The 11302-nt window shown below is 47.3% G+C and overlaps 1 long non-coding RNA gene across 3 annotated transcripts; it reads right to left on the reverse strand.

Annotated features, from left to right (window-relative positions):
* Positions 1-1563: 1563 nt before the first annotated feature.
* Positions 1564-8266, reverse strand: LOC139180184 (uncharacterized). Of its 3 annotated transcripts, XR_011564491.1 has the most exons (4): positions 8193-8266; positions 3085-3195; positions 1997-2120; positions 1564-1902 (listed from the first exon to the last, which is right to left on the reverse strand). It is a non-coding gene; the product is annotated as an uncharacterized lncRNA (long non-coding RNA). The 3 variants fall into 3 exon arrangements; XR_011564490.1 differs by lacking the exon at positions 8193-8266 and having other exon boundaries at positions 2247-3636; XR_011564489.1 differs by lacking the exon at positions 8193-8266 and having other exon boundaries at positions 3085-3561.
* Positions 8267-11302: the final 3036 nt, after the last annotated feature.

Genomic DNA, 11302 nt, shown 5'->3' on the forward strand with positions numbered 1-11302 from the left:
GCAGATGGTGGCTGCAGGCATGAAATTAAAAGACACTTATTCCTTGGAAGGAAAGTTAGGACCAACCAAGATAGTATATTGAAAAGCGGAGATATTACTTTGCCAACAAAAGTCCGTGAAGTCAAGGCTGTGGTTTTTCCAGTGGTCATGTATGGATGTGCGAGTTGGACTGTGAAAAAAGCTGAGTGCCGGAAAATTGATGCTTTTGAACTGTGGTGTTGGAGAAGACTCTTGAGAGTCCCTTGGACTGCATGGAGATCCAACAAGTCCATCCTAAAGGAGATCAGTCCTGGGTGTTCATTGGAAGGACTGATGCTGAAGCTGAAGCTCCAATATTTTGGCCACCTCATGCGAAGAGCTGACTCATTGGAAAAGACCTTGATGCCGGGAGGGATTGGGGACAGGAGGAGAAGGGGATGACAGAGGATGAGATGGCTGGATGGCATCACCGCCTCGAGGGACATGAGTTTGAGTGAACTCTGGGAGTTGGTGATGGACAAGGAGGGCTGGCGTGCTGCAATTCATGGGGTCACAAAGAGTCAGACACGACTGAGCGCCTGAACTGAACTGAACTTCCTCCTTAACTAAACAATGAAACTTTTAATGTTTTATCCCAAATATATTCCTCATAGCAAAATTTACGGGGTAGGCCATTTTACAAGTTGGGATTAAGAAATGAAGTAATTGTTCAAAGGAGTGCAGATTGAATGTAGGGAGCACTTGAACTCAAGCCCAAGTGGGTTTGACCCAAAGACCTTGTTTTATTAAATATTCAACAATCCCAGAAAACTAGAGTACTTACTGAATTACATGAAATCAACAAATACTTTAGCTCAAATGTGATCTGTGCATCACTCAGGACATACTTATCCTACAAGGTAATGTGTTGCTCACCAGTAATCCAAGCGAAGCTGGGTGTCCTGCATTTTCCCTGCAGCCCTCCTCAGGTGACAGCATGCTCCAGGCTGTGCTGTGGTGACAGCGCCTCCAGATCTTAGTATCTTCAAAGAGCCAAAGTTAATTCTTGTCCAAATGATGCCAACCCGGGAAGGCCCGGGTGCTCTGATCAAACCCCCCACCCCCGAGAATCAGCCACCACCGTGGGTGCTGCTGGTCCTGTGTCCGAGCAAAGCACTCTCAGGACTCTCGTGCTGGCGATTAATGGCCCCAGCCCTGAAGGGAAATGTCACTTCCGCTCAGAATTCGTTAATCAAGCTGGTCCAGTTGTTTAGTCACTCGCTTGTGGTCCACTCTTTGCGACCCCATGGATTGTCACCCACCAGGCTCCTCTGTCCATGGCAAGGATACTGGAATGGGTTGCCATTCCCTTCTCCAGGGGATCTTCCCGACCCAGGCATCAAAACTGCATCTCCTGCATTGGCACGTGGGCTCTTTGTTACTAGAGCCATCTGGGAAGCCCCTTATCTGGTATCCTTTGGTGCTTTTCACTCAAGAATACATTGACGAATTACCTGTATTAAGAAATACTCTAGCCCATGAAGCCTCACCTCATTGTGGTGTGTGCAATAGCTTGCTTAGGATGGATCAATTCTCTCTGTAAATGTTAGCAAAAAAATAAAAAAAAAATCATGAGAGTGCAAGAAGACCGTTTTATTTTCGAAAATTCCTTCTCATTTTTCGATTGTAAAAGCTGTATGTGTGTTGGGGAGGGGATGCGAGGCAGCAAAATGCGGGGGCCTCGTTATTGCCCCTGCCTCAGCAAGCTCAGGGAGCCAATCACCGCCGACCCTGGAGAGCTGAGCTGCTGGGGGAGTGGAGGGTGTCAGAGGGTCCGAACGCTAGGCAGTACCCAGAACACTGAGGACTGGAGGAGATAGAAGGTGGAGAACAGCTCTCTGTGACACCGTGGCATGGCCTTAGGGCTCGGATGGTCAGATCCCCCTGCAGAAGGGAGGAAATCAAGAGGAAATAGGGCAGCATGCCAGCAAGAAAAAGAGAGAAAACCTGTCTGGGGAGACAACGCAGTAAATCATACCTAGACGTGCACTTTAACCATTGAATCACCAGGAAAGTAGGCGGCAGGGGCGGGGAAGCAAGGAACTCAGCTGAGAAGAGGTGAAGAGTCTTGGGGTCTTCAGTACCTTGGTCTGTGGAGGGTTCTTCATCAGGTGCATTTGAAATAGGGAGACAAAAAAATGGTTTAGTTTCAAAATGACAAAAATACTTTGGCAATAATATTAAAAAGTGTCCATAAAAGGAAATAGCACAACATTGCTTAATTTCACCTTTTTAATCTTCTTTTATTTTCTGATTTCTCTTCCGATTATTATTCAGAACTCTAGACACTTCCTCCATGAAAGAGTGTCATTAATGAGTCTCAGCATTAACTGAGAAAACACCAATTATAGAGTCAGGAAACTGGGGCTGTGGCTCCAGAGATGCCACTTGCCTCTGGACCCCTGGGAAGTAGCCTCTCTTTTCTAGACCTTAGTTTTCTCATCTGGAAAATGTGATGATCACTTGCTGCTGCTGCTGCTGAGTCACTTCAGTCGTGTCCGACTCTGTGTGATCCCGTAGACGCCAGCCTACCAGGCTCCCCCGTCCTTGGGATTCTCCAGGCAAGAACACTGGAGTGGGTTGGCATTTCCATCTCCAATGCATGAAAGTGAAAAGTGAAAGTGAAATTGCTCAGTCGTGTCCGATGCTCAGCGACCACATGGACTGCAGCCTACCAGGCTCCTCCGTTCATGGGATTTTCCAGGCAACAGTACTGGAGTGGGGTGCCATTGCCTTCTCCGGCGATGATCACTTAGGTCCCTCCAACTGAGATGCTACAGCATCAGAGCCCACGGCTCCCACCTGCTGACACTAGGCTCTGATGAACGGTTTCTTAGCAAAAAGATACTTCCTGCACTAAGTAAAAGCCAAATTATCTGCCTCTGGGGAAAATATGTTTGTCCCTCCTGCTTAATAAAAGGAAGTACATTACTCAGAATTGTGGCTTATCCTCCTGCTTCATGTTACTCCAGTATAGTAATCTAATCCTTGAAGTTTCTGGGCAAAGCACTCAAGTGAGAGGAATTACACAAAGATAGGAGTCAGATGGGTCCCTCCGGGCATCACCTGGTTGTCAGTTTCTAGCACTCTTCTGGCCCCCTTTCCAGGCACAGGGCAGCTGGGCTCAGCACCATTCTTCCTGAAACCCATTTCCTCTGCTCCCACGATTTCCAGTTCCTAGGCACAATCAGGTACAAAATGAACAAAATATGCTCCCAGAATGCAGGGGCTTTCAGCTGAATCAAATAGATCCACACTGTAACAGTTCATCACTATTCACTGCAGTGAGGAGGAGGGGTCTTCAAGGAAGGAAGGGCTGTTCCTGTTCCTATAGTGTGGGGGTGGGAACAGGGGGATAGGTTGAGAAATCTTTGCTGTGAGGTCAGTTTTTGATTTATGGTCTAAGGGATGAGTCAGTATTTATGAGGCAGACACACACACAGTGGTGAAGCCAGTCCTGGAAAAAGGAAGATCATAGGCAAAGATAGAAAGGTGTAGATTTCAATATGAATTTGGAAGTCATGTGTCCTTTGGTAAAGAAAAAGGAAACACTGTAGGATATGTAGACTCAGGTTTGGATATTTGAATTTGTCTTGTAAGCAAAGAGAAGAAACTGAAGGACTTTAAATGAGAAAATAACACTGTCAACTTTGTAATATGGAAAAAACTTGTTAGCTATATGTAGACTGGATTCAGGAAGTGAAGGTAAAAGACTGTTATAATCCCACCATATGAAAAACAGCTAGCTAGTGGGAAGCTGCTGTATAACACAGGAAGCTCAGCTTCAGGAAGGAGAAGAGATGTGCTAACTTAACCATCGCATGAGGGGCCACACTGGTAGGAAGCAGTCTTCTTAGGAGGCAACAGTTGTGAATCTGGTTATGAGAATGTGGATGGTCCATTTCTGTTATTCTCATTGGTTACCCATTGAAAGAAGGTATTCATAGTAACAGTCATGCATCATAGGGAGAAATCCCTGTAGCCTGGAACCCAATTCTGTCTACCCCCTTACAAATCCTCTTTAGATTGTACAGGGACAGCCCTGGTGGTCCAGTGCTTAAGACTCTGAGCTCCCAATGCTGAAGCACAGGTTCGATCCCTGGTCAGGGAACTAGATCCCACATGCCTCAACTAAGAGTTCATGTGTCACAACTAAAGATTCTGCATGCAACAGCTAAGAGCCAGAACAAATTAAAAAACAAACAAACAAAAAAAGAATCAGTAAAGCAAGAAGTTAAATAAAATAAATTAAGAAAAATAGGACAGGAATATTTCACCTGAACAAAGATGAGTCATCATCAAACAGAAACCACTCAGAATCTCTCCAAAGATGCTGAAAGAAAAAGGAGGTGGTGGGTACCAGGGAAGGGGGCAGGGAGAAGAGACAGGAAGGTGTGCAAGGAGCTTGGAGAGAATCCCACGCCACACTGGGCACAGACATGGACACACCTGGGGGCCGCAACTGGGGAAATTCATTTCTGGTTGCTTTGATTTTCTTTGAAAACCTGGCGTGACGTCTCTCAGCTGAAAGTGGGTGTGGGGAGCTGACAGGAGCTTTGGAAGAGGTGCCGCGTGAAGCAGTCATGGGGAGTGAAGGCAAGCGGAGGGGAAGGAGGCGTCCAAGCAGGGCTAGTGGGGAGACAGGACCTGCTGTGCATGAGGCATCCTGAAAACAGGCTGAACCCGGGGGCGTGTGAAGGGGCTTAGCAGCATCAGGTCAAGGATTCTAGGTTCTTCATCTACAAAGGGTTGAGCCAGAAAGACAGGAGGTGGAAGTCGAGAGTGGTTGCTTAACACTGAGATTTCAGAGGGTTCACAGGTCCTGGCTGAGAGGGTTTTGTTTGTGTGTTTTCCCTTCTTGACACCAACTGTGTGCCCATGGCTTCAGCTCAGTTCTGACACTAACCACCCCAGAAGGAGGGGCAGCCTCACAGGTATGATCCCAGTTCCACAAGACTGTCCCACCTCAGATGCCAACTCTTGGGTCCCCAGCTCCCCCACACTTCTGCCCGACTTGGCTACAAACTCAGGAATCCCAGTACCTCCCCCTTCAGGTTGTATGATTTGCTAGACTGACTCACAGAACTCCAGAAAACACCAGGGAAGGGCCAGGCCACGGCCCCCTCCCCAGGCTCCTTTGTTTTAGAAACCTTGGTTGATTTCTGTAACTGACCATTTGGGTCACTTGTTTGTTGGTTTCTCTTCCTACACTTTAAATTCTCCCTCGTATGTTTTCAATTCACCAATAGTGCATCCTTGAATGGAGAAGGCACTGGCAACCCACTCTAGTATTCTTTCCTGGAAAATCCCAGGGACGGGGGAGCCTGGTGGGCTGCCTTCTAAGGGTCACACAGAGTTGGACATGATTGATGCAACTTAGCAGTGGCAGCAGCAGCATCCTCGAAAACCCAGAACCCCAACCCTATACCTGAACGAAAGCAAAAGCCTAGGCCCCCCATGCATTCTCTCCTTACCTGACACCATGGTAGGGAGAGTGTGCTGTGTAAGTTTTAGGTCTCCTAAGTAAAAAGCCTCTATTTTTTATCTGTTTTCAGAGCCTCCTGAGTGCATCAGACCCACAGGGGGCAGTCTGTCCACAACACTGGTGATTCACAGGCTGGGAACAGCAGAAAATAATGCAGGACACCCTGGGCTCCCTTTGCCACCCTGGTGGTGCCTCCAGCTCCCTGCTGCAGAGGCCACATGTATAATCTGAGCCCAGTAAACGACCAAGCCCTCCTTGGTTCTCAGTGTTGGCTCCACAGTCACTGAGGCAAAAGCCTTCATGCAGTACCTGTCAGGAGCCAAACACAGACAAGTTCGTGGTCCCTTCCCCCTCCCAGAGGTCACTGTTGTTGTTCTTATTGTTGTTCAGTTGCTTTCCCAGTCATGTCTAACTCTGTGACCCCACGGATTGCAGCACTCCAGGCTCCTCTATCCTTCACTATCTCCCCGAGTTTGCTCAGGTTCGTGTGCATGAGACTGTGATGCCATCCAACCATCTCGTCCTCTGCTGCCACCTCCTCTCATGCCCTCAATTTTTCCAAGGATCAGGGTCTTTCCCAATGAGTTGGCTCTTTGCATCAGGTGGCCAAAGCTTTGGAGCATCAGTATTTGGCTTCCAATGAATATTCTGGTTTGATTTCCCTTAGGATTGACTGGTTGGATCTCCTTGTAGTCCAAGGGACTAATGCCCACCATTCAGTGAAGATGAGGGTAAATGTTATTTAACGATAAACTACAATGAAAAACCATGTGAGTTGAGAACTACTGGCATTAAACTATGGGAACTTATCAGAACTACTGGAATACAAAGCTGGAGGTCCTTGCACTGCTGAGAAAGTGTCCTTACCTCCCCACCAAGATTCTACAGAGTTCTGCAGACGAGATGAGCCGGAGAGGATCGGAGAGGAGGAGGGGAGGGGGTCAAGATCACTTGGGGCTGGATGGGGCCATCCCAGAGTTTGACAGGGATGCGGGTTCCAGCTGGACACTCAGGATCTGTGCTCCTCACTCTATGCAAGCTCTTCCTCAGTTGAAAATTGTCAAAGACAAAATGCAGGGTTTGTAATAAAAAGAGCCCTTTAGGTCTCATTTTAAAATGGGTAAATGGGCCAGACAGGAGTGATGGAGGACCACTTCCATGTGTCCTCTCACCTCTACCGGACCACAAATGCTGTCCATCTAAAAGCTTCTAATGGCTGGAAACCCACACTGTGAGGAAAAGGGAGACAAGACAGAGAAGAGCGAATCTGAGAACCTCCCTGTGGTGCTTCATCTCAGGTATGGAGGCGGCTCGGCCTTGCTGCCCAGATATTTGGCCAGACGTCATTCTGGGTGTTTCTGTGAGGATGTTTGGAAATGAGACCTACATTTAAATCAGTGGACTTTGGTAAACCAGGTTATTATTACCCCTGCGTGACATGGGTGGGCCTCATCCAATCAGTTGAAGGCCTGAACAAAGACTGACTTCCACCCAAAGGGAAGGAATTCTGCCAGCAGCCAGCCTTCAGATTTGAACTCAAGGATCAGCTCCTCCCTGAGTCCTGCTGGTCTACCGCACTGGCACTGGATCTGTTTGTTTGGGGACTTGCCAAAATGTTTGTTTGTTTTGGGACTTACTTTCATAATGGTGTGAGATGATTCCTTAAAGAAATGGGTTATTTCTGTGTTGAACCGTGACTGACTCACGACCAAATGTGGACAAGTGAAGAGGAAAAAGATGGGAGGCACCCCAAGAAAGCCGCTCAGGAATGGGCTGTATGTGTCTACCCTCTGAAGTAACTTTTCCTGGGTTGCAGAACCTTTGGAGAACACCCCTCCCCCGCCCTCCCCCTCCCACCCCCAGCAAATAGACACAAGACAGTCTTGGAAAATCAGTTTCTTCACCAAAACTTGACCACAGACTACAGCTGAGATTGTGTTAGCATTATGTGGACAACGTGTTTTTGCAACCCTGCTATAACTGACACACAGAGATATAGCTGGTGGGAGAAATGAACAGAAGCTAAGAAACACATAACAAGAAGGGCAGCCCCAAATGCCAGGGCTGGGAAGCCAGGAGTAGGTTTGGGGGTGGGCAGAGGACTGGGGAGTGGGGGAGGCTTAGGAAGCAGCCACTCCCGGGGAGCGCAGGGCTCAGGGAAGAGCTTCCCCAGAGACCCTGGGTGATGATGGTGGGTCTCTGCAAAGCCCCGCTGACCAGCGGCCACGTGGTTTCCATTGCTTCCTTCCTCCCATGGTCCATCAGAGGAGACCTCCACCCCCCATCCCCTCTGAGCAGAGTGGACAGAGCTCCCGTTTCTAAGGTCTTACCTCCTGCCTGAAGCTGCTGGGTAAAATAAATGAGGTGGTACAGGCAGCTCACTGCAACCACCGTCTACACAAGCTTGGAGCTGGGTTACCTCTCCTTTAGCAGTTTCCCCTCCACAAGATGAGACAGGCTGAGGATATAGAAAGAGGATGGGAAGGAAAGGGAGGGAAGCAAAAGGAGCCAGAGTGACGGAAACCTGTTCATAGAACCTGCATCACTGCCCCTGAAACATGCAGAAAAATAACAGGAAAGCTCGAAGGGACTGGGATCTTCAGCAGGAACTAAAGCAAGGGGCATCATTCAGGAACACGCAGCTCCAGGAGAGAACAGGAATCTTGCCGAGGTGAGGGGAGTTGTTTACCTGAGTATCTCAGGAAGAAAGGGCACACCTTCAAAGACAAGAGCTTGGAGTGAAGAATTCAGCATTTAAAAAAATAAATGGACTGTGATGGGACTGTATACTGCCCTCCTACAGTACACAACTAAGGAACCAGGCAAAACCTGTAAAACTACTGATTCAGACTCTGGCACAAGCAGTCCAGGACCATAATTGAGGAGAGAAGAAAACAAGTGAGGTGAGGGACTTCCCTGGTGGTCTGGCGGCTTTGATTCTGTGCTCTCAATGCAGGGGGCCTGGGTCCACCCCTGGTCAGGGAACTAGATCCCACATGCCACAACTGAGATCCTGCCTGGCATGATTAAGGTCCAAGGCAGCCAAATTAATGAATTCGCTGATTAAATGTTATGTGCTTAACCATTTTTTAAAAAAGAAAAGAAAACAAGTGAAGTGAGACTTATGACATCTCCAGTCTCTACAGATTTCCAGGCCTAAAGCTCAGGCAACAAAAACCCAAACAGACCAACAATTCTTCTGAGTCTAAGAGAGAGGGGTCAAAGTTCAGAGAGTGCAGGTATCTTTACTTCTGGACAGAAAACCAGCAGTGGGCATTGGAATCAGGGGTGTGTGCCTTTGTGCTAAGTCACTGCAGTTGTGTCTGACTCTGCTACTCTGTGGAATGTGGAAGTGCTGACTCTTTGTGACCCCATTGACTGTAGCCTGCCTGTGTAGCCTGCCTAAAAACTCTGTGCTTCTCGTTCAATTCTAAAACTGCTCTGAAAAACTGAAAAACGAAGTCTATGATACTAGATAGGATTTTGGCTCACCTTGATGGGATAAAGTCTGATGCTAAGATTCTAGACCCTATCTTAAGGAGAGAGATGGTCATTTCAGTAAAAAAAAAAAAAAAAAAAAAAGGATCAGATAAAAACTAACTATAAAGAACCCACTTGAGACATCAAATATAAAGGCAAGTGGATTTAAAATGAAAGGATGGAAACAGATCTGCTGTGGTCATTGTTTAGACCCTCAGTTGTGCCCAACTCTCTTGAGAACCCCATGGAATCATCCAGTCAAGATTACTGCAGTGTGTTGCCAAGCCCTCCTCTGGGGAATGTCCCCTGACCCAGGGATCAAAACCATGTCTCTGCATCTCCTACATCTCAAGCAGATTCTTTACTGTTAAGCTGACAGATATGCTATGGAAACATTAATTTAAAAAAAACATGGTAGGCTGTATTGGTTAATTGACAGGCTTTCCTGGTGGCTCAGATGGTAAAGAAGCTACCTCCAATGCAAGAGACCTGGTTTGATCCCTGGTTTGGAAGATGCCCTAGAGGAGGGCGTGGCAACCCACTCCAGTATTCTTGCCTGGAGAATCCCCATGGACAGAAGAGCCTGCAGGCTACAGGCTATGGGGTCACAAAGGGTCAGACATGCCTGAGTGACTAAGCACAGCACAGTCAAGTAACTTTTAGGACAAGGACCAGATATAGAGAGCTGATATTTATCCTAACGATAAAATGTTTAATTCATCAAGAATACATACGAATACTGAATCAGAATGTACTTAGCAAAGGAATTTTAAAATTCTTAAAGAAAACTTACAGGAATAACTGGAGAGACAGACAAATAAGCAGTTATAGTTGGAATTTCCCTGACCATCCAGTGGTTAAGATTCCAAATTTTCAATGCAGGGGGCACAGTTTCCATCCCTGGTTGAGCAAGTAAGATCTCTTATACCATACACAAAATTCAATGCAAGATAGATTAAAGGTTTACAAAAATCACAAAACTCCTGAAACCACAAAACTCCTAAAAGAAAGCATAGGAGAAAAGTTCTTTGGCATGGGTCTTCACAAGGATGATTTTGAGCTTGACACCAAAAGCACAAGCCACAAAAACAAAGCTAAATTGTAGGATCCATTGAACTGAAAAGCTTCTGCACAGCAAAGGAAACAATGAACAAACTGAAAAGATGATGCTCTTTTAACACTCCAGTGATCTCTGAGGCTGGAGGAGATGGCAGCAGTGTTGCGGGAAAGAGAGTGGGGTGAGAGAGGATGGTCGCATCCCAGGTCACGTCCGAGTCCCTGGGATGGTCGCCAAATATGGGGACTTGACTTCGCATAAGCAGGGACTCAAGAGCGAGTCATGGTGAAGGAAGGTCAATCCAGGGAGGAAACAAGCTACACAGAGAGTGTGGGCCATCTTGGAAAGCAAGCCCAGCACCAGGGTATGGGGCTGTCGGTGTTTATAGGGGTGGGTCATTTCATAGGCTAATGAGTGGGAGGAGTATTCCAGCTATTTTGCAGAAAGGGTTGGGATTTCCAGGAACTGGGTCAGCACCTCCTTTTTGACCTTTCCGGTCAGCCTTGGAATTGTCACGGCGCCTCTGGGTGTGTCACCTAGCTGCCGTGTTACAAAGGGATTTAAAAACGTATATTTACTTCAGGTCTTAGTTGCGGTATGCAGGATATTCATCTCAGCACACTGGCTTAGTTTCCTCATGGCATGTGGAGAAGGAAATGGCAACCCACTGCAGTATTCTTGCCTGGATAATTCCATGGACAGAGGAGCCTGGTGGCCAAAGGTCCATGGGGTCACAAAGAGTCGGACACAACTGAGCGACTTCACTTTCTTTCTTTCATGTGGAATCCTAGTGCCCAGGCCAGAGACTAAATCCACATCCCCTGTGCTCCAAGGCAGATTCTTAACCAGTGGACCACCAGGGAAGTCCCCATCATTCTTTTAAAGGTTGTGCCCCGCCCAATTCCGATCTCATTAGCACCAGGTAGCTGGCATTTGACAGCAGTATTCAGGCTTTCCAGTTATAGGAGAATGTCCTGGTAAAGCTCTCAGGACACTGTGGTGACTGCAGGAGACAGGCAGGAACATTGGAAGAGAGGTCGATTTTGCTCCAAGTTACATCACTGCCACTTAGTTGACTATGGCCTTGGACACAACTTTTTGTTGGATTTGCAGCCAATTTTAATCGACTGTTTAAGTCAGTTTTGCCTGTGGCCTCAGACATGGCTTTCTAGTCCTCGGGACCATCTTGTATAAACCTTGGGGCATACCTACCTGGTGGGTTTGTTTAGGGGAATTCAAAGAGATAATTTGAATAAAAGTGA

The sequence above is a fragment of the Bos indicus genome, chromosome 27 (assembly GCF_029378745.1).
Source record: "Bos indicus isolate NIAB-ARS_2022 breed Sahiwal x Tharparkar chromosome 27, NIAB-ARS_B.indTharparkar_mat_pri_1.0, whole genome shotgun sequence".
Lineage (NCBI taxonomy): Eukaryota > Metazoa > Chordata > Mammalia > Artiodactyla > Bovidae > Bos > Bos indicus.